We start from the raw sequence: 21,561 nt of genomic DNA on the forward strand, positions 1-21,561 counted from the left end.
ATTTCTGTATTGTTCCTCATTCCACTACGATGTTAGTAAGGTGTACAGTTATTGCCAGCATCCAATTAAATTCATCTTTAAAATCCATTATTATGGCTTTAAATAACTAGAGACTATAAGGCCCTGTTTTACTCAGTGAATTGTTTGAAAATTTCTCCATAGCTATAAAGATAGAAAGTTAGACAGAATAAATAATGAGGGAAATGTTTATTTAATTGTAGAAATGGGTTTTTTAATTCTATTTTTTTTTAAATCTGAACAGAGATAAAGAATAATGAAATATATATTAAAATATAGTGCTTTTAATATCAAATTTAATGTTGTAGACAAGCATTTTAATAATGGCTCTGAATGAAAGAAAAAAATAAGGAACATATACCATATGCAGTATAAGATGCACCTTTCCCCTCCCCCCCAAAAGAGGATGGAAATGTTGGTGCTTCTTAATGGCTGTATAAGAAGCACCAACATTTCCATCCTCTTTTTGACCTCCCAAAGTCCTGCCCGGCTCATCCCATTTTTGTGAAAAATGGGTCCGTTTTTTGCAAAAAACAGGGTGTGGTTTGGGAGGCCTGCAGAGTGCTCCTGAGGGCTGGGAGGGCAAAAACACCCCCATTTTTTGCAAAAAAAATAGGGGTGTTTGCCTCCCAGCCTCAGGAGCACTCTGCAGGTCCCACAAACCCTCTGCACACCCTGTTTTGCTAAAAATGGGCCCATTTTTCACAAAATGGATGAGCGGACTCATTGCAAAACAGGGGCATTTTGTCCTTCCCCAGCCCCAGGAGCACTCTGCAGGCCTCCCAAACCCTCTGCATTCCCGTTTTCTGGAAAAATGGGCCTGTTTTTCACAAAATGGGCCTTTTGCCCTCCCACACCCAGGAGCACTCTGCAGGCCTCCCAAACCCGCTGAGCACCTAATTTTTTGCAAAAACAGGTGAAAAATGGGCCCATTTTTGTGAAAAATGGGGCACGCAGAGTGTTTGAGAGGCCTGCAGAGTGCTCCTGGGGGTTGGGGGGGGAGCAAAAACCTTTTTTTTCTTACTTACCTCTTCAAAATTATGGTGCATCTTATAGTCCGAAAAATACAGTAATTGTCTCTACACATACACAGCTGAATGTGATCTGTTAGAATAGAATAGAATAGAATAGAATAGAATAGAATAGAATAGAATAGAATAGAATAGAATAGAATAGAATAGAATAGAATTCTTTATTGGCCAAGTGTGGTTAGATACACAAGGAATTTGTTTTCAGTGCAGAAGCTCTCAATGTACATCAACAAAGTGATAGATCATAGTTCATAGATCATAGTTACAATCATTAATCATAAGATACAACAGCTAGTGATAAATCATAGATACTAGTAGGAGAAGGTAGTAGGAAAGATGAGAAGACGAAAAAGATAAGAAGATGAGAAGGACAGTGTCAATAAAACCTACTATATGCAGTAGAGTTATATTGATATTATCCTTCTTGATATTATGCACTTTAGTCCTAAGACAATGCTGCATGACTTAGGAGTTCGGCAGAGTGATGGCATTGGGGAATAAATTATCTTTGTGTCTAATTGTTTTGGCATGCAATAGCAATAGCACTTAGACTTATATACCGCTTCACAGTGCTTTACAGCTGTCTCTAAGTGGTTTACAGAGTCAGCATATTGTCCTCAACAAGCTGGATCCTGATTTTACTGATCTCAGAAGGATGGAAGGCTGCATCAACCTTGAGATGATGAGACTCGAACTGCTGAACTGCTAGCAGCCAGCAGTCAGCAGAATTAGCCTGCAATACTGCATTCTAATCACTTAATGCCCTATAGCGGTGTCTACAGGGGAGAAGTTAAAGCAGTTTATGTCCAGGATGTGAGGGGTCTGTAGTTATTTTCTCAGCCTTCTTCCTGGTTCGTGCGGTGTACAGATCCTCAATGGAAGGCAGGCTGGTTACAATTGTTTTTTCTGCAGTTCTAACTATCTGTTGAAGTCTGAACCTGTCCTGTTTGTTTCATTTTATTAGTAGGCACAGAATACTGATAGGTGGATACTGGTGATAAGAATGGCAAACTAACTGGGACCACTCTGCCCTCAGACGTTCTGGCTGCAAACTCTGGTTTGTTTGCCTAATAATTTTTAGGTATGTATTTCTTTACTTCTTCTCAAGAGGATATTCTGGAAATGTTCAGACAAGCTTCAGCTAATTATTATGGCTGATTTTTAAGAATCTCTTTAAATCCTCCCTACACTTTTATCCTTCCCTTTGCATACGTGTTTAATTCAACAGATGCTGGTTTTGCATAGCATCCAGTGCAATCTATTTACAAAACAGATGCTACTAGTTTTAATGCAGCATTTGGTTTAAAGCTGTATCTTAGGATGAGCATTTCAAAAGAACGGCAAATTCAGAAAGTTGCCCTCCTTTTTTGAACCATACAAATTACAAACATGCCTTTGCATTATAATTCTGAGAGCAACAGATACTATTTTTTCCGTTAATATAAAATGAGAAGCTTTTATGAATGGTAATATTTCACTGACGTCAGTATGAGAGGTTCCAATTTATTCGAATGGGGGAGTTTAGTATTGTGCTGCCAAAACTTGAGCTTCACTTTTGCTCCAGCTGTTCATTTTAATTATGAAATGTTGTTGTATAAAGGTTTGTGACTGCATGGGCTCAAGTCTCAAACTTGTTTTCTTCATGGAATTAAATGGGTGAAAATTTGTGAATTAGAAATGGAACCAACTGGATTCAATTTCGTAAACAAGCATAAATATCAATATATGGCAATTTCAAAAATGTCAGCTCCTTGAATGTTTTCGGGGAGCAAAAAATTAAGGGGGGGGGAAAGCCAACATACAGTACTGTATTCTGCATCACTAAACTGTCTGAAACTTTCAGTAATCTAAGAGGGACTACAATGTTGAGCAGAGGTTGTGTTAAAATTGTAGGCATGCACGTTCTCTCTGTGATAATATATACTTTGCATTACTCAGAATATTATTTCTTCTTCTTTCTTCTTTATTGGCCAAGTGTGATAGGACATACAAGGAATTTGTCTTTGGTACATATGTTCTCAGTGTACATAAAAAGAAAAGATACATTCGTTAAGAATCATAAGGTACAACAATGATAGTCACAGGGTACAAATAAGCAGTCAAATCATTCTAGAAAACAATCAATATAAATTGTAAGGATACAGCCATAAGTTACAGTCATACAGTCATAAGTGGGAGGAGATGGGTGATAGGAACAATGAGAAGATTAAATAGTAATAGTAATGCAGACTTAGTGAATAGTTTGACAGTGTTGAGGGAATTATTTGTTTAGCAGAGTGATGGCATTCGGGAAAAATTGTACTTGTGTCTAGTTGTTCTGGTGTGCAGTGCTCTATAGCGTCATTTTGAGGAGTTGAAACAATTTATGTCCAGGATGCGAGGGGTCTGTAAATATTTTCAAAGCCCTCTTTTTGACTGCAGGTCCTCAATGGACAGCAGGTTGGTAGTAATTGCTTTTTCTGCAGTTCTAATTATCCTCTGAAGTCTATGTGTGTGTCTTGTTGAGTTGCAGAACCAAACCAGACAGTTATTGAGGTGCAAATGACAGACTCAATAATTCCTCTGTAGAACTGTATCAGCAGCTCCTTGGGCAGTTTGAGTTTCCTGAGTTGGAACAGAAAAAATATTCTTTGTTGTGCTTTTTTGATGGTGTTTTTGATGTTAGATGTCCATTTTAGGTCTTGAGATATGATAGAACCTAAAAATTTGAAGGTCTCTACTGTTGATACTGTGTTGCATAGTATTGTAAGAGGTGGTAGTATGGGGGGGTTTCTCCTTACGTCTACCACCATTTCTACAGTTTTGAGTGTGTTCAGTTCCAGATTGTTCTGGTTGCACCATGAGGCTAGTTGTTCAACCTCCCATCTGTATGCAGATTCATCATTGTCTCAAATGAGACCAATCACTGTTTTATCATCTGCAAACTTCAGTAGTTTAACAGATGGATCGTTTGAGATGCAGTCATTGGTATTGTAATGTATCTTTAAATGGTTTTGGCGGGAAACAAGCACGTTGCTGATTGGTTAAAGCCGCCGGTAGAACTGTATATAAGGAGAGGTTTTTCCCCAGCCTGGTTGCTGGGTTCACCATATATTAAAGAGCTGTTGTCACTACCCTGGTCTCCAGCCTCGTTACTTCCCGAACTTAACACTGGCGACGAAGGTGGGATCTCGAGGCTAAGAGCACCAGGAACGAGCTGAACGCACGGAGAACCGAACCCAGCGAACTCAGGGCAGAAACGCGGAGATGGCCAGCTACACTCCGCCCGCACCGTTTGACCCAGCCAGGGAGAAATGGGGAACGTACATGACCCGTTTCGAAAGCTTCCTAGAAGCAAACGAACTGCAAGGAGTTCCAGACAACCGCAAAGGGCATATTTCCTGAGCCACTGCGGTCCTGAGGTCATCGACATTGCGGAAGCCCTGGCAGAGCCAACGCCGTACAATCGGTACCGTGGCAAACTCTGCAAAATCTATTGAAGAACCATTTCGCGCCAACACCGCCCAAATACGTCGGCGTTTTGAATTTGGGGAGCGAGACAGCAAGAGGGCGAATCCATCAGCGATTACATGGCCGCCCTGCGAAAAGCCTCCAAGGACTGTGGGTACCGAGACTTGGATGAGGAGCTGTTAGAGCAACTCATCCGTGGGGTCAGAGACATGCGTTTGCGGAGGCGGCTGCTATCAAAAAGCAATCTAACGCTGGCAAACGCTCTGGACGAAGCCAGAGCTCATGAGATGTCCACCCAAGCGGCGGAAACCCTGCAAAAGCCACTCTCGCCAACGGCGAACACAAGCGCGAAATCAACCCCGGTCCATAGTGAAGAAATCCAGCCCGAGTCAGACGGCGAGGATGAGGAAGGAGTTTGCCTCACCGAGAGAAGGGGAAAAGAAGACCGGGATGAATGCGGAAGTTGCGGAGGGCAACACCAGCGTCAACGATGCAAGTTCAAGGACGCTACATGTCGGCGGTGCGAGAAGAAGGGGCACCTGGCTCAAGTCTGTCGAGCACCCCAACCTTCCCGCCGAAAATTCAAACCAACCAATCAGAGCGCGGGATCGGCAAGGCGACCCGCGATTGGTCAAAACAAAAAGGGCGCGAACTCAAATCGAACGACCGTGATCATAGGCCGTGCAGCAACCCGCGTCGAGAAGAAAATTTTCACTAAACCGAAAATCGAAGGAGTGCCGTGCCGACTAGAAGTGGACACCGGGTCAGCGATCACAATCATGTCCTGGGACACTTTTGCAAAAGCTTTGCCGAGAATCGCCAAACGCAAACTGCAAACACAACGGCTACGAGTGCACGACTACCAAGGGAATCGCATCCCTGTTCGAGGGACCACCTCCGTCCGCGTCGAGTACGGACCACACAAGAAGACCCTGCCCATCACGATAGTCGAAGGGACACTGCCAAGTCTGTTGGGACTAGACTGGTTCCGCATTGGGCATGGGAGTGACTGGCATCTACAGAAGTGACTTTAACCTAAAAGACACACTCATGAACGAGTTCGAAGATGTCTTCAAGGACTGCCTGGGCAAGTACAAGGGGACCCCTATTTCCTTCAATTTAGACCCCCAGGTAGCCCCCATTAGGTTAAAGGCAAGGAGAGTCCCTTTTGCCCTTAAACCTAAGATTGACAAGGAGATAGACAAGCTCATCAGTCAGGGGATTCTGGTGCCAGTCGATCACGCAAAGTGGGAGACGCCAATCGTCACCCCAGTAAAACCAGATGGGTCAGTTAGAATCTGCGCTGACTACAAGGCGACGTTAAACAAAGCCTTGCAGAAAAGCGCTTACCCGGTCCCCGTGGTGCAACATTTGCTGCACTCGCTGGGGCAAGGACACGTCTTTGCCAAGTTAGATTTGGCTCAAGCCTATCAACAACTACCCGTAGACGCCAACACAGCCGAAGCCCAGACAATTGTGACTCACAGAGGTGCTTTCAAGTGTACCCGGTTACAGTTTGGGGTGAGTGTGGCACCTGGTCTATTCCAAAATTTAATGGAGCGACTTCTGCAAGGGCTCCCGGGGGTAGTCCCCTATTTCGATGATGTATTGGTATCAGCCGAAAATTTAGAAGAATTGGGGGAGCGTTTGAGAAAAGTTCTGGGCATTCTCCGGTCAGCTCGACCCACTCCCAGGGAATGTACTGCGCAGGTCCGAAAGAGTCAGGAGATGCCCAGTCTATTTGCGTGATTACGTTGAAAAATAATATGTAAATATTATGTAAATAGGGGTACAGTGTTTTCTGGGGGGAAGGAGTGTAATGTATCTTTAAATGGTTTTGGCGGGAAACAAGCACGTTGCTGATTGGTTAAAGCCGCCGGTAGAACTGTATATAAGGAGAGGTTTTTCCCCAGCCTGGTTGCTGGGTTCACCATATATTAAAGAGCTGTTGTCACTACCCTGGTCTCCAGCCTCGTTACTTCCCGAACTTAACAGGTATATAGACAGAAGAGAAGTGGAGCGAACATACATCCTTGGGGGCAGGGCTGTGCTAATTGTACAGGTATCTGATGCGATTGGAAGTTGTTTGGAAAGCTGCCTGGCAAAATTACCTGCTGCTTTCCCCAAATGAATGGCAGCTTTCTAGATGGGCTGGGTCTACAACTCTTAGAATTTTAGCACAGAATCCTGTGAATTCTGAAACTGGTTAGCATGAAAGTAAGAAAGCCTGGTAATCCAGAAGGCAAAACAAAAAACTATCAAGGAGAGAAGCAACCTAGAACTAAGAGAAAATGTCCTACTAGTGAGAACAATTAATTAGTGGGAACGGCTTGCCTTCAGAAGTTGTGGTTGCTTTATCACAGGAGGCTTTTAAGAAGAGACTGGACAGCCATTTTTCTGAAATGGTATAGGGTCTCCTGCTTGAGCCAGGGGTTGGACTAGAAGACCTCCAAGATTCCTTCCAACTCTTATTATTCTATATTCCAATGAATATGAAGAAATGGCTGGAAAAGAACATGGATGATAAATTTCATGTAACACTAGAGAAAAACTACATTAGGTTTAGTACAGTGTAAAAGTTCAGCCTCTATATCCTGAAAGAAAAAGTGATTTTGTATCTACAGTATTAAGATTAAAATAAGTTACAGTGGCCTTGTGTAAAATAAATTGTATGACAAACTGGCCCAAATGCATTCATTTTCCACAGCTGTTTTATAAGACTTTAAAATCAGCAAAAGAAATTGTTAGTCTGGAGAGGAACCAACAAAGTTTTTACTCCCTACAAATTACAGCCGTTTTTAATCCTATTCTAAGGAAATCTCACTTTAAAATGCCATGTGTCACAAGATGACATATTATATCCCAACCAGCTTTCTAACAGAAACTGGAAAATCAGGAAAGGAAGGGAGAAGTCAGTAGTGAAGAATTTTCTGGTTGTGTTTTGATTATCTCCATTAAGAATAGTATCACTTGCTGGAGAAGAGGATCACATTTCACAGTGTTAGACATTTCAACTGCAATTGTTGGGGCTCAAAAGAAAATTAAAAATGCAAAGCAGTGAAAGAGAACTGGCAGCTTTTCTGTCCAGATGATGATCGCATTCAGTGCTTTCCTCATTTGGGAAACCACTTGTCATTGTATTTAATTTCAACTCAACAGGATCATTCTATTTAGTTTTAACTAAATGACAATGCAGTCCTCTAAAAAGGTGAAAGCTAATTTTGGCTGGTTTCAGGGCAAGTGCTGCTATTAGACAGTGTAACTCAGTTGCCACGCATAGAAAATTTGGGGTCTCAGAAAAGGGCAGATGGTTGTTGTAATGTATTCTGTTAATATTTTACTTTTACTGTTGGGTTGGAAAAAGATCCACGTGGGAGTTTTCTGCATCATGAACCAAGATCATTTGGCTGGGTCAGTGTTTTAGATATCTGGATAGTCCTGGCAAGATGCCCATATTGTTTTCATCCAAGAAAGATGGAGAAAAAAAATCTAAACTGTTAAGTTCGGGAAGTAACGAGGCTGGAGACCAGGGTAGTGACAACAGCTCTTTAATATATGGTGAACCCAGCAACCAGGCTGGGGAAAAACCTCTCCTTATATACAGTCTAACCGGCGGCTTCAACCAATCAGCAACGTGCTTGTTTCCCGCCAAAATATTTAAAGATACATTACACTCCTTCCCTCCCAGAAAACACTTTACCCCTATTTACATGATATTTACATATTATTTTTCAACGTAATCACGCAAATAGACTGGGCGTCTCCTGACTCTTTCGGACCTGCGCAGTTCATTCCCTGGGAGTGGGTCGAGCTGACCGGAGGGGCTGTTTGCTCCTCTCAGCTCCTCCTCTAGGCCATCCGGCCCTGGATTATTTGCAGAGTCGTCCCTGCTGTTTTCTAATGGAACCTGTTGGCGTCGCTGGACCTCCCGGAATAAGTCAGATAAGTCCTGCGATTTTCCCGGGTTTGAGTCAGCTGTGGATTCAAACATTGTATAGTCAGGGCCTGTTTCGTCTAGATCGGATTGTTCGGCTATGCGTTTTCGTATTTGGTCTATGTGGCGCCTCCATACTCGGCCGTCCTTTAACTCCACCAAGTATGATTTTGGACCTGTTATGTTTAAGATTTGTCCTGCTACCCAGATTGGGCCTTCACCATAGTTGTGTGCCCACACTTGGTCGCCTATTTCCATCCCTCTAGTTTTTTCAAGTCCCCCCTTGTAATCCTCCGGTGTATAGTTTGGATTTAACCGGTCTAGTGGGCACCTGAGCTTTCGGCCCATTAATAATTCTGCTGGGCTTCTGCCGGTTGTGACACAGGGGGTTCTGTGTTGGACGGCCAGGAAAACATCGATTTTTGTTTGCCAGTCGCCTGGCTTGATTCTGGACAATGCCTCTTTTGCGCTCCGGACGAAACGCTCTGCAAGGCCATTCGTCGCAGGGTGGAAAGGCGCCAAGAGGGCATGTCGGATGCCCTCTTCTGCCAAGTATTCCTCAAACTGGGTTGCCGTGAATTGCGGGCCATTATCGGAAACTAGTGTGTCGGGCAACCCATGGGTTACAAATAGGTGCCTGAGAACTGAGATCACGGCCTCGGCTGTCATGGATCTCATGAGAATGATTTCCAGCCATTTGGAGTAGGCATCGACTACTACCAGGAAGGTTTGGCCGTGGAAGGGGCCGGCAAAATCAATGTGGATTCTCGACCAGGGCCCTTGGGGTCTCTCCCATTCCCGAACCGGGGCCGTTGGGGGTAGCGGTCTGGACTCTTGGCAGGCCTGGCATTTCCCTACCCTTTCAGCAATTTCCGAGTCCATTAAGGGCCACCACACATAGCTTCTCGCTAGACCCTTCATCCTTACGATCCCTGGGTGACCCTCGTGGAGGAGATCCAACACCCTTTTCCTCAATTTCTCTGGGATCACCACTCGATCCCCCCATAGCAGGCACCCCCCTTGAGCCGAAAGTTCCCCACGTTTCTTTACAAACTCTTTAAAACGCTCGCCCGGCGCAGTGGGCCACCCTCTTTGTACCCAACCAAGTACAGTTCTCAAAATAATGTCCCGGTATGTCGCCCTAGCCACCTCCTTAGACGTGACTGGGCCAGAGTCCAGAGACTCTATTAACAGTACGGGCGTCCCCGGAGTGGGGTCCTTGATCGCCCCTGGTAGTGGGCATCTGCTTAATGCGTCCGCATGTCCCAATTCTTTTCCTGGCCGATGCCGCAGCTTGTAGGAGTAGGCGGCCAAAAAGATAGTCCATCGGGTCAATCGGGGCGAAAGTGCCACAGGCGTTGGGCGGTCGCCAGCCAGTAACCCTAACAATGGTCTATGGTCTGTAACAATTTCAAAGTTTCTACCAAACACATATTCGTGAAACTTTTTTACCCCTGACACTATAGCTAGAGCTTCCTTATCTAACTAACTATAGTTCCTCTCTGTCGAGGACATCGTTCTGGAGTAGAAGGCTATTGGGGCTTCTGTGCCATTTGGAAGCCTGTGGCTGAGCACAGCCCCCACTCCGTAAGGGGAAGCATCGCAAACTAATACCAATGGCATTGTGCTATGATACTGAATTAGTAAGCTATCGCTCGAGAGTAGGTTTTTTACTGCTTCGAAAGCCCTAGCTTCCGTCTTTCCCCAAGACCAAGCAGTATTCTTTCCCAGTAACTTATGTAGCGGCTCGGCGACGGTTGCCTTATTTTTCAAAAAGACCGCGTAAAAGTTCACTAGACCCAGGAATGCCTGTAGCTCTGTTTTGTTTTTGGGCGCTGGAGCCTTTCTTATTGCCTTGACCTTGCTCTCAGTGGGTGGATTCCTTCCTTGTCTATTCTGTAACCCAAGAACTCTACGGATTCTACCCCTATTTGGCATTTGTTCACTTTAACCTTTAGACCGGCTGACCGGAAAATGCCCAGAACTTTTCTCAATCGTTCCCCCAATTCTTCTAAATTTTCGGCTGATACCAATACATCATCGAAATAGGGGACTACCCCCGGGAGCCCTTGCAGAAGTCGCTCCATTAAATTTTGAAATAGACCAGGAGCCACACTCACCCCAAACTGTAACCGGGTACACTTGAAAGCACCTCTGTGAGTCACAATTGTCTGGGCTTCGGCTGTGTTGGCGTCTACGGGCAGTTGTTGATAGGCTTGGGCCAAATCTAATTTGGCAAAAACGTGCCCTTGCCCCAGCGAGTGCAGCAAGTGTTGCACCACGGGGACCGGGTAGGCGCTTTTTTGCAAGGCTTTGTTTAACGTTGCCTTGTAATCAGCGCAGATTCTAACTGACCCATCTGGTTTCACTGGGGTGACGATTGGCGTCTCCCACTTTGCATGATCGACTGGCACCAGTATCCCTGACTGATGAGCTTGTCTATCTCCTGTCGATCTTGGGTTTAAGGGCAAAGGACCCTCCTTGCTTTTAACCGTATGGGGGCTACCTGGGGGTCTAAATTAAAGGAAATAGGGGTCCCCTTGTACTTGCCCAGGCAGTTCTTGAACACATCTTCGAATTCGTCCATGAGTGTGTCTTTTAGGTTAAAGTCACTTCTGTAGATGCCAGTCACTCCCATGCCCAATGCACGGAACCAGTCCAGTCCCAACAAACTTGGCAGGGTCCCCTCGACTATCGTGATGGGCAGGGTCTTCTTGTGTGGTCCGTACTCGACGCGGACGGAGGTGGTCCCTCGAACAGGGATGCGATTCCCTTGGTAGTCGTGAACTCGTAGCCGCTGTGTTTGCGTTTGGCGATTCTCGGCAAAGCTTTCGCAAAAGTGTCCCAGGACATGATTGTGATCGCTGACCCGGTGTCCACTTCTAGTCGGCACGGCACTCCTTCGATTTTCGGTTTAGTGAAGATTTTCTTCTCGACGCGGGTTGCTGCACGGCCTATTATCACGGTCGTTCGATTTGAATTCGCGCCCTTTTTGTTTTGACCAATCGCGGGTCGCCTTGCCGATCCTGCGCTCTGATTGGCTGGTTTGAATTTTCGGCGGGAAGGTTGGGGTGCTCGACAGACTTGAGCCAGGTGCCCCTTCTTCTCGCACCGCCGACATGTAGCGTCCTTGAACTTGCATCGTTGACGCTGGTGTTGCCCTCCGCAACTTCCGCATTCATCCCGGTCTTCTTTGCCCCTTCTCTCGGTGAGGCAAACTCCTTCCTCATCCTCGCCGTCTGATTCGGTCTGGATTTCTTCATTGTGGACCGGGGTTGATTTCGCGCTCGCCATTGGTGTGAGCGGCTTTTGTAGGGTTTCCGCCGCTTGGGTGGACATCTCATGAGCTCTGGCTTCGTCCAGAGCGTTTGCCAGCGTTAGATTGCTTTTTGATAGCAGCCGCCTCCGCAAACGAATGTCTCTGACCCCACGGATGAGTTGCTCTAACAGCTCCTCATCCAAGTCTCGGTACCCACAATCTTTGGAGGCTTTTCTCAGGGCGGCCATGTAATCGCTGATGGATTCGCCCTCTTGTTGTCTGCGCTCTCCAAATTCAAAACGCCGTACGTATTTAGACGGTGTTGGCGCGAAATGGTTCTTCAATAGATTTTGCAGAGTTTGCCACGATACCGATTGTACCGGCGTTGGCTCTGCCAGGGCTTCCGCGATGTCGATGACCTCGGGACCGCAGTGGCTCAGGAAATATGCCCTTTTGCGGTTGTCTGGAACTCCTTGCAGTTCGTTAGCCTCGAGGAAACTCTCGAAACGGGTCATGTACGTTCCCCATTTCTCCCTGGATGGGTCAAACGGCGCGGGCGGAGTGTAGCTGGCCATCTCCGCGTTTCTGCCCTGAGTTTGCTGGGTTCGGTTCTTCCGTGCGTTCAGCTCGCTCCTGGTGCTCTTTAGCCTCGAGATCCCACCTTCGTCGCCAGTGTTAAGTTCGGGAAGTAACGAGGCTGGAGACCAGGGTAGTGACAACAGCTCTTTAATATATGGTGAACCCAGCAACCAGGCTGGGGAAAAACCTCTCCTTATATACAGTCTAACCGGCGGCTTCAACCAATCAGCAACGTGCTTGTTTCCCGCCAAAATATTTAAAGATACATTACATAAACCACCTTAACAAAAGTAAATCTTCTAAAATTTCTTAATAAAGGCAAATGGTTAGTTTAAACTTTTCTCTTCCACTAAGTCTCAGCTAAAACTGGAGTTCTCTTACATATAGAACAGTAGTTTAGGACAGGGGTCTCCAACCTTGGTCCCTTTAAGACTTGTGGACCTCAACTCCCAGAGTTCCTCAGCCAGCTTTGCAAAGCTGGCTGAGGGACTCTGGGAGTTGAAGTCCACAAATCTTAAAGGGACCAAGGTTGGAGACCCCTGGTTTAGGAGGGAACATTTTCTCTCCTTAAGGAAGGAAAACTTCTCCCAGGCCTGCTACATAAAACTGAAAATGGAACAAGTGGCCTCAACAGCTTTCAGAGAGAGATGACTGTAAAGAAATACAATCCTTCCATCCCCCCTTCCACCATCCTGTCAGAACTAAGCCTTCTTTCCTGTCCCCCCCAACCATCCATTCAGAACTGATGAAACTTCTTGGTTGATAAGTGAAACGCCTTCTTCTTTCTTAAGGAAAAAACATAGTCCAGTTGCCTTTTGAAAAAGCGCCTTTGAGACAACCATGACCTGGATGACTGTGAATCTTCATAGGCATTGAAAATAGAACAAATAATTTAATTAGTTTAAAGTGCGAGACGGACCCACAAATCCACACGATACCAAACCATGGAGAGTTGAACTTCGACATATGTTTCTGCAGTGAAGAATATATACTTAAACTTCATCTCATATCTAATCACATTTAAGTGAAAATTGACATAATTCCTTGTCTTGTGAGATCTGCCTAGTAAGCAATTGTGGTAGTGAAGCAGCAGATAGAAGAACTGTTTCTACCCTACAATGGGATCTGCATTTTCTATTCTTGTCCTGAAGCATCACAAATTCTGCTTAGCTGCTCTATTCAAGTAACGAAAGCTTCTGTATTACCATTATATTTTCACCTTACTCATCAAGAAACCCAGAATAGCATAAGGACTCCCTCCTTATATTTTCGTCATGAAAACTGTGTGGAGAAACTTTAGGTTGTTAGACCTAAGATTGATCAAGCTAAGAGTTCATTACCTATCCATTGTTTATATAAATTAACAATGATTTGCTAAATTAATATAATTTTCTAGATTCATTGAATATACTAGTTAGACTAAAATGTGGTTGACTAGTTCAATATGTTGCATGAATGCATCCTCTGTGGGCTTCATGAGTGAATGAAAAGTTGAACTTCAGTGCATAATTTTATACATAGTCTCCCACAATGTGCTCTTTAACCATCTAGAGCTTGTAGATCTGCAGCTTCCAGCATTCTTGTATCATAGGCTGCATTTATTATTTGGCTTTTACTAATCCACTACACAGTTCTTTTAAAAAAAAGAAAGTTCAGTCCTTCCTTGTTTAGTTATATATAAACAGAGGGCCCACTCTCATGGTCTCGCCATAATATTCACATAAGTATTGTCTCCATGGAGCAAATTGCCTTCCCCCATCGGGGTTTTTAACCTATTTGTGGCAGCTATGAAAAGCCACAGTAATTGTGGGTGGCCCTGCTTCAGCCTTCCTTCAGTTTTATTCAATTATTCGCTTGATTACGCTTGAAAGAGCAATAAAAAAGCATTTTAATTGCCCAGTGTTACACAGAAGGATTTCGGAACCAACCGAATGTGGCAGTTCCTAGCAATGTCACTTCTATACATTCCAAATTTAAGTCCCAGCCTAAAAGAATTAAGAGGCGGAATTACATTATGGAAATGTGTAATTCCCTTCCTTAAATTCCTTTATTGGCAAATAAATGAGTATCAACCTCAGGATTAGTAAAGCAAGTCATTATTTCTGTGGTACTGTCCCTGGGAAGGCCTCTGGCTTCAAATATATTAGGGGAAAAATGCTGTATCATATGTAAAAGGCTCCTAGCATAGATAAACCTCAAGCGTTTTACTAGTATTGTAAATGGTAGGAGTCTGCCTTTGTTGCTTAAAATTTATTCTATAATTGAGCAGAATGATATTTCTGTCTGTCTGTCTGTCTGTCTATCTATCTATCTATCTATCTACCTACCTACCTACCTACGTACCTACCTACCTATCTCCTATTTCCTGCCTTAATAATTTTTACAAATAACTCAAGGCAGCAAATAACACACTTCCTCCTATTTTCCCCATAACAACATTCCAATGAGGTGAGTTGGGCTAAGAGAGTGGGATGGCCTAAGGTCATTCAGCAGGTTTTCATGGCTAAGGCAGGACTTGAACTCTAAGCTGCCCCCATGATGTTGACCCACTCGTCTTTAAGATGTGAGTAGAAGAATAATAGACCTGGTTTCTCCCTGAATCACTGGGATATGATGAGCTGACTGCATATTTGAAAGCTTGACTTTGGCACTAGGTTTTTGTTTTTAATGTGTTTGGTTTTTTATAGTTTTAATGGAGTTTATGTAACAAACAAACAAATGCTATGGACCAGCATGGCTACAATGGAAATCTCCATACCAGTAGCAGTAGAGTTCAATGAAGAAGCAGTGGTAGACAGGTGTTCTAATGGCACCTACCTTTCAGCACATGGAACAGTGTTCTCAAACTTCCTGCAATTCTCTACCATTAAATAAGCATTCGGAAAATGCAGGAACTGCTAAATTACTCCTCCCTATGGTTTTTATTTGTTTTTGTTCTTTAAAAGCATGAGAGTTCATATGTTTTTGGCAAATTAGACAATGATTATACCATAGTTATCTTCCTTCCACTCCATTTCCCAAGTATTTAATCCAGCATTAAGTAATTATTTACTACTTGAATTCTACAAGCTGGACAGTAGAAAACCTTGCATACTAAGAAACCAAGCAAGTGATTGTCACTTTTTTTGCAGAGGTTGCTTGTATGAGATCACAGTCCACTTAGTATTGCCCATGTGGACTCAGTAGCAGTACTTAACATCCCTTTGGTACTGTCCAATTTCCTTTACTTATTTATTTTAGTATTCTTTTTGCTGCTTGTATTACCATTTATATATTCTGGGGAACCAGTTTTCAGCCAATGATCCGTTTTTGCAAACCAGCTGCCTGGTAATAAATGGGATACAAGTAACAAGGGGGCTCTGGCCTGGCCAACTTGTGTTGGATATCTGTAGACAATGGGTGATCCTTGACCACAATCTGAGAATCTAACTTTTGATTTTGAATGAGACGCTAAACTAGAGGGTCACTGCATCCTGCAAAGCAATTTTAGTGAAGGAAGCATGGTTTTAGCGAAGTGGGCAGGAAAATATGTTTGAGTATTTCTAAATCTAAAAATATTTTTAAAAAATATACAGTGAATATAAACAATAGATAAGACTTAGGGAAGCAAAGACAAAATAGGAAGATTAGAGTATTTCGTTTACACATATTGTTGCACCAATGCTGTTTTTTAGTTTCAGAACATTTTAAGCACCAGGCACAGCCAGCTTTCTAGTTGAAATTTATGCGTTCTCAAACCCTACTTCCAAAGAAAAATATATTCAGACTGAGTGCATTGAGGATATATTCCAAGGTCTGGAATTATAATGTGGTATAAATTTTGAACTAGAGGAAATAAATACAATTCTCTATGTGATATGAATGTCTTTTGTAAGCAAACCCATTTTTAAATCCGAATTCTTGTTTTTTTGCTATAAGAACAAAACAAACTGTTTCCATTTTCCTGATTCTGAAATATCACAATTTCCTTTGCTCATATTTCAGGACTGCCACTAACACTCATATGTGCTTGCTTAAATTTAACTCACAGCTGTGCAAGATGAAATCATGGTTTGTTTCCTGACTTTTTCCCTTTTGGCATTTGCTATAACTAAGCTACGCTGCAAAGTCACACAAAGGCCCACATACATTCTATTTTATGAAGCTCAAATCAATTTCAGAGGCTGGAAAATAAGCTTATCTAATCAAGCTAATTGAGATGATACAGAAACAAGATGAAATTAGATATTTTAGGACCAAAATGCTAAAAAAAAAGGGGGGGGGGAAGAGGTAGAATAAACATCAAGATTTCTGCTTTGAACCCAGATGGCATTAGCTGATAATTCTGTACATGTCTATTCAGAAACCGGATGAATACAACAGGACTTGGAACCTAAATCATCAATCTTTCCCTACAACATTTTCTTTACTTTATCCTGCCGGGTTCACATTGTGAGTACAGTCTTTGCAATCATGCATATCTATCACACTATTCCCTTTGGGGGCAAGCAACATTATGCAAAGCACAGAAAGAGTAAAAAAAAGAAAGCCAATAAATTAAATAAGAAAAGGAAAGGAAATAAACTTAATTTAGTATAAACCAGCCACAATTTACCATATCTATTCATACTTTTCTTACCTTGCAAATACTTTTTGTTTTCATCACATCCATACAATGATTCACATGTTGCCTATTGTGGGTTTTTTTTTTAAGTTTCTCCCATTTTTCTTTGGGGGGATTTCATCAAGTTCATTCATCAATGACTTCCTTCATCTTCATAATCCATCTACTCTTCTGTTACTTATTTGTTGCTTGATTTGAATCCCATTCATTCTCCCTGTATGACCAAGCCACCTCAATGTATTTCTTTTATAACAGTCACTCATATTTAATCAATAGTCATTCATCATCCTTTCATTTTTGACCCTGTCTCTTATTGCTTTACTTATTAAGTAACCCATTTTCATTGCATTCAGTTTAATGCCTTCTCTTGACATACTGAACTCTTCAGTGGTGAAATCCAATTTTTTTTACTACCGGTTCTGTAGGTGTGGCTTGGTGGGCATGGCAGGGGAAGGATACTGCAAAATCTCCTTTCCCATCCCACTCTGGGGCCAGCCAGAGGTGGCATTTGCCGGTTCTCCGAACTACTCAAAATTTACGCCACTGGTTCTCCAGAACCTATCAGAACCTGCTGGATTTCATGCCTGGAACTCTTCCATAGAAAATGTGGGAAGCACATAGCTAATTACATAGCTGTTTTTACTTGTTTCAACATTCATATGCAACACATATATTACTCTCAACTTTTTAAACAGAATTTTCACATCTTAAAATATCTTTAACTTTTTCTCTAACTTTAGAAAACATAGTGATACACAGATATGGTTACTTGGTCTAGATTTTCGCCATTGATATAGCTTTTTTTCCCCTCATTTTATCCATCAAACACAAGTGCCTGGGTCTTTGATACATTTATTTTTAAATCCATATTCCTTGTTACATTGTGCAATCTAATGTTCTCCCTCAATCACAACAAGCATTGTCTGCACACAGAACAACTTGTACATTCATGTCCCCTGCTAAGAACCTTAAAATATCACTATAGGCATCCGTAAATACCTTAAACAACTATGGGAACTTTACACATCCTTTAAACCTTGGAATGATAGAGATGTCCATACACTCAGAGTTTCATTTTGAAAATAAGCATTGCAGTACAGGGGAAATTAATTAAATCTTTCCCCAGGCAGACTTGGGATATATGCCCTGACATTTGTTGTCTCACAGGGATAGAAATATCCACTGAACTTGCTCGGAGACACACTTTTCTTATTACTTCACATTCCAGTACGTGTTCTGACACCAAAAGAACAGCCCAGGCTGAGGCCTGACTCATAGTAAGTCCTGAGGATCTTCCTTGTTTGAAACTTCTTTCTCCATAGTTTTAATAGCACAGACAGATGAGAAAGACAGCTATCACGTGTGCAACATGCTGATCAAGCATATTCTCCCCATCTTCCATTCCTTGCTTTCTTCATCCACATCTGTCTTTTCTCAGAAGGCAGCATTCTTCACTGAAATGGAGCCAATGCCAACAAGGGGCAAATCTGGAATTCTCTTCAGGAGTCAAATCCCAGCTGGGATAGTAAATCATTTAACAAGAATGTGTCCTAATGGGAGGTATTTGCATCCACGTTTCACTACACCATGCAAAAACACATTCCTTTTAAAACAAAACATGCCTTTTAGTCCACATTACTTCTCCTGAGCAATCACAGCGTTGCTACCAAGCACCATCTGTTCTGAAATGGGCAGTTGCATAATAATTAGAGATGTATTGCAGATAGGCCTTGTCCTTAAATGGTTGCATTAATTCTTGAGGCAACTGCTTAGAGTTAGCAATAATTTGTATGTCTACTGAGCCAAACAGGCATTTGTTGATATTTATGGGAAAAGGTGAGACTTTGTTTTGCTTTGTATGCTGATAACATCCAATTACCGTATATACTCGAGTATAAGCCGAGTTTTTCCAGCATGTTTTTTGTGCTGAAAAACGTCCCCTCGGCTTATACTCGAGTATATACGGCTTATACTCGAGTTTTTTTTTTTCTTCTTTTTTTCACATTATACCGGATGGTGCAAACTTGGCGGGCTTTTGCATTAGCGCGGGGAAGCCCTGCCGGTGCAGTGAGAGGGCGGGGCGGGGGGGCCGCCAGCCTTCTCGGCTGAGGGAGGGAGGCTTTCCCTGACCGGTAGCTGCCTCATTTCCCTCCCTCGGCTTATACTCGAGTCCCCAGTTTACCCCAGTTTTTTGGGGTAAAATTGGGGACCTCGGCTTATACTCGGATCGGCTTATATTCGAGTATATACGGTATATTTCTCCTCAGCAAAATTCAAAGAAGCTGTTTCAAGTACTAAAACAGCATCTTTTGTTAATGGGTTGATTTAGAGCAGGGGTCTCCAACCTTGGTCCCTTTAAGACTTGTGGACTTCAACTCCCAGAGTTCCTCAGCCAGCTTTGCTGGCTGAGGGACTCTGGGAGTTGAAGTCCACAAGTCTTAAAAGGACCAAAGTTGGAGACCTCTGATTTAGAGCTAATACATTGAAAGATAATTCAGACCCCCCCAAAAAGCAAGTAATGGATGCTAGCATGCTGTAAAACAAAGTATCAGCTTAGTATCATGATTCTGATGCTTTTATATCTTGTACATGACAACATGCTCTGCCAAGGAACAGAACTCTAAAGTAGTCTCACCCCAAAGGGTGACATTATCTTTTCCTCTCACCCACCACGAATACTTTTGCAAGTCCTGTTTGATTTCTGAAATATTGAAAGACGTTAATGGAAGTAACATCAGTAAGAACGTATTTTTTGTTGATTAAAAACTATCTCAAAGTAAGTATCTGTTTTTTAAAGTGTTGCATTAGGAGCCAGCAGCTTTCAAGACACCTTGGTTTCAAGGCCACCAAACACCGCACCAAAAGTCTCCCGTGTAGCTTCTTCTCTGGTGATATTGTATTACTAACTAGAGCAGCGGTTCTCAACCTGTGGGTCGGGACCGTTGGGGGTCGAATGACGATTTGCCAGGGGTCACCCAAGACCATCGGAAATATGGGAAGTATACTTGTGAGCCGAAGAATCGCGCTCCAATGGTTGACTCCATAAGCCAGCTGCAGGCTCTTCAAATCGCTAGCCGAATTCGGCTTCAGGCGCGATGAATTAAAAAAGAGAGAAATCTTTGCTCTGATGTCTCCCTCTCTAGCCAACTGCAATCACTCCCAATCGCTAGCCTAATCTGGCTTCAGGTGCGATAAACTTAATTGGGGAAGAGTCTCCGCTTTAATACCTCCGTCTTCCAGGCAATCGCAAGCAGTTCAGATCTCTAGCCAATACGGCTTCAGGTGCGATAAATTCAAAACGAAAATAATTTTATGTTGGGGTCACCACATCATGGGGAATTGTATTAAAGGGGATGCCACATCGTGGGGAATTGTATTAAAGGGGTCGCAGCACTATAAAGGTTGAGAACCACTGAACTAGAGAATACAAAACATTTGCTAGACCAGTTCTCGAATACAGCTCATCTGTCTGGAATCTGCACTGCATATCGGACATAAATACAATCGAGAGAGTCCAGAGATATTTTACGAAGAGTCTTCCATTCCTTTACCCGCAATAAAATACCTTATGCTACCAGACTTCAAATTTTGGGTTTAGACAACTTAGAACTATTTTGACTTCAATCTGACCTAAGTGTAATACATAAAATCATCTGCCACAATGTCCTATGTGTCAATGACTACTTCAGCTTCAACCACAACAATACACAAGCAAATAATAGATACAAACTCAAGGTAAACCGCTTCAAACTCAATTGCAGAAAATATGACTTCAGTAACAGAGTGGCCAATGCCTGGAATGCACTACCTGACTCTGTAGTTTCTTCCCCAAAAGTTTAACCTTAAACTGTCTAATGTTGACCTTACCTAAGGATGGGCTCTACTTACCTTTACTACCGGTTTGCAATGGGAGTGCATATGCGTGCTTGCTTTGTTCACACGCTCACGCTTCTGCACATGCGCAGATCACCAAATATGACATCAGGGCAGGTGAGCGGAGCCTCCCACTGCTTTTACTACCAGTTCGCAAAATCTGGAGAGAACTGGGAGCAACCTACCACTGACCTCACCCCATTCCTAAGAAGTCTGTAAGGGGTGTGCATAAGCGCACCTGCGTGCCTACCGTCCCTGTCCTAATATTTCTTTTTACTCTTACTCTTTTCATGTATTCAAATTATGTTTATACTTTTACCTGTTATCATATATATGCTTGACAAATCAATAAATAACTAAAATTAAATAAATAAATTGAAGGAAAGGCAGAAGAACTTTGTAATTAGTTTAAACCTCTGAAGAGATAAACCTCTACATCACTTACACCCTCTTTCATGAGCCATGAACATTCATTCTTGCCTGCAGAAAGGATTGCTCTCTAGATCAGGGGTCTCCAACCTTGGGAACTTTAAGCCTGGTGGACTTCAAGTCCCAGAATTCTGGGAGTTGAAGTCCACCAGGCTTAAAGTTCCCAAGGTTGGAGACCCCTGCTCTAGATGATAGGACAGTCCTCAGGCCTGATTTTAAATAAAAGTCAAGATGGTAGCTGTGGCCTTGTGATTAAAGCTCAACATGTTTTTTTTTAATGTGTTTCACATGCAATGCATATATAAAACAGCCAGAGCTTAGATCAGTCCACTGTGGTCACCATCCTGACTTTTTTTTAATCAGACCCTGTAAATGTCCCTTGATC

Source organism: Ahaetulla prasina, chromosome 1 (assembly GCF_028640845.1).
Source record: "Ahaetulla prasina isolate Xishuangbanna chromosome 1, ASM2864084v1, whole genome shotgun sequence".
Classification (NCBI taxonomy): Eukaryota; Metazoa; Chordata; class Lepidosauria; order Squamata; family Colubridae; genus Ahaetulla; species Ahaetulla prasina.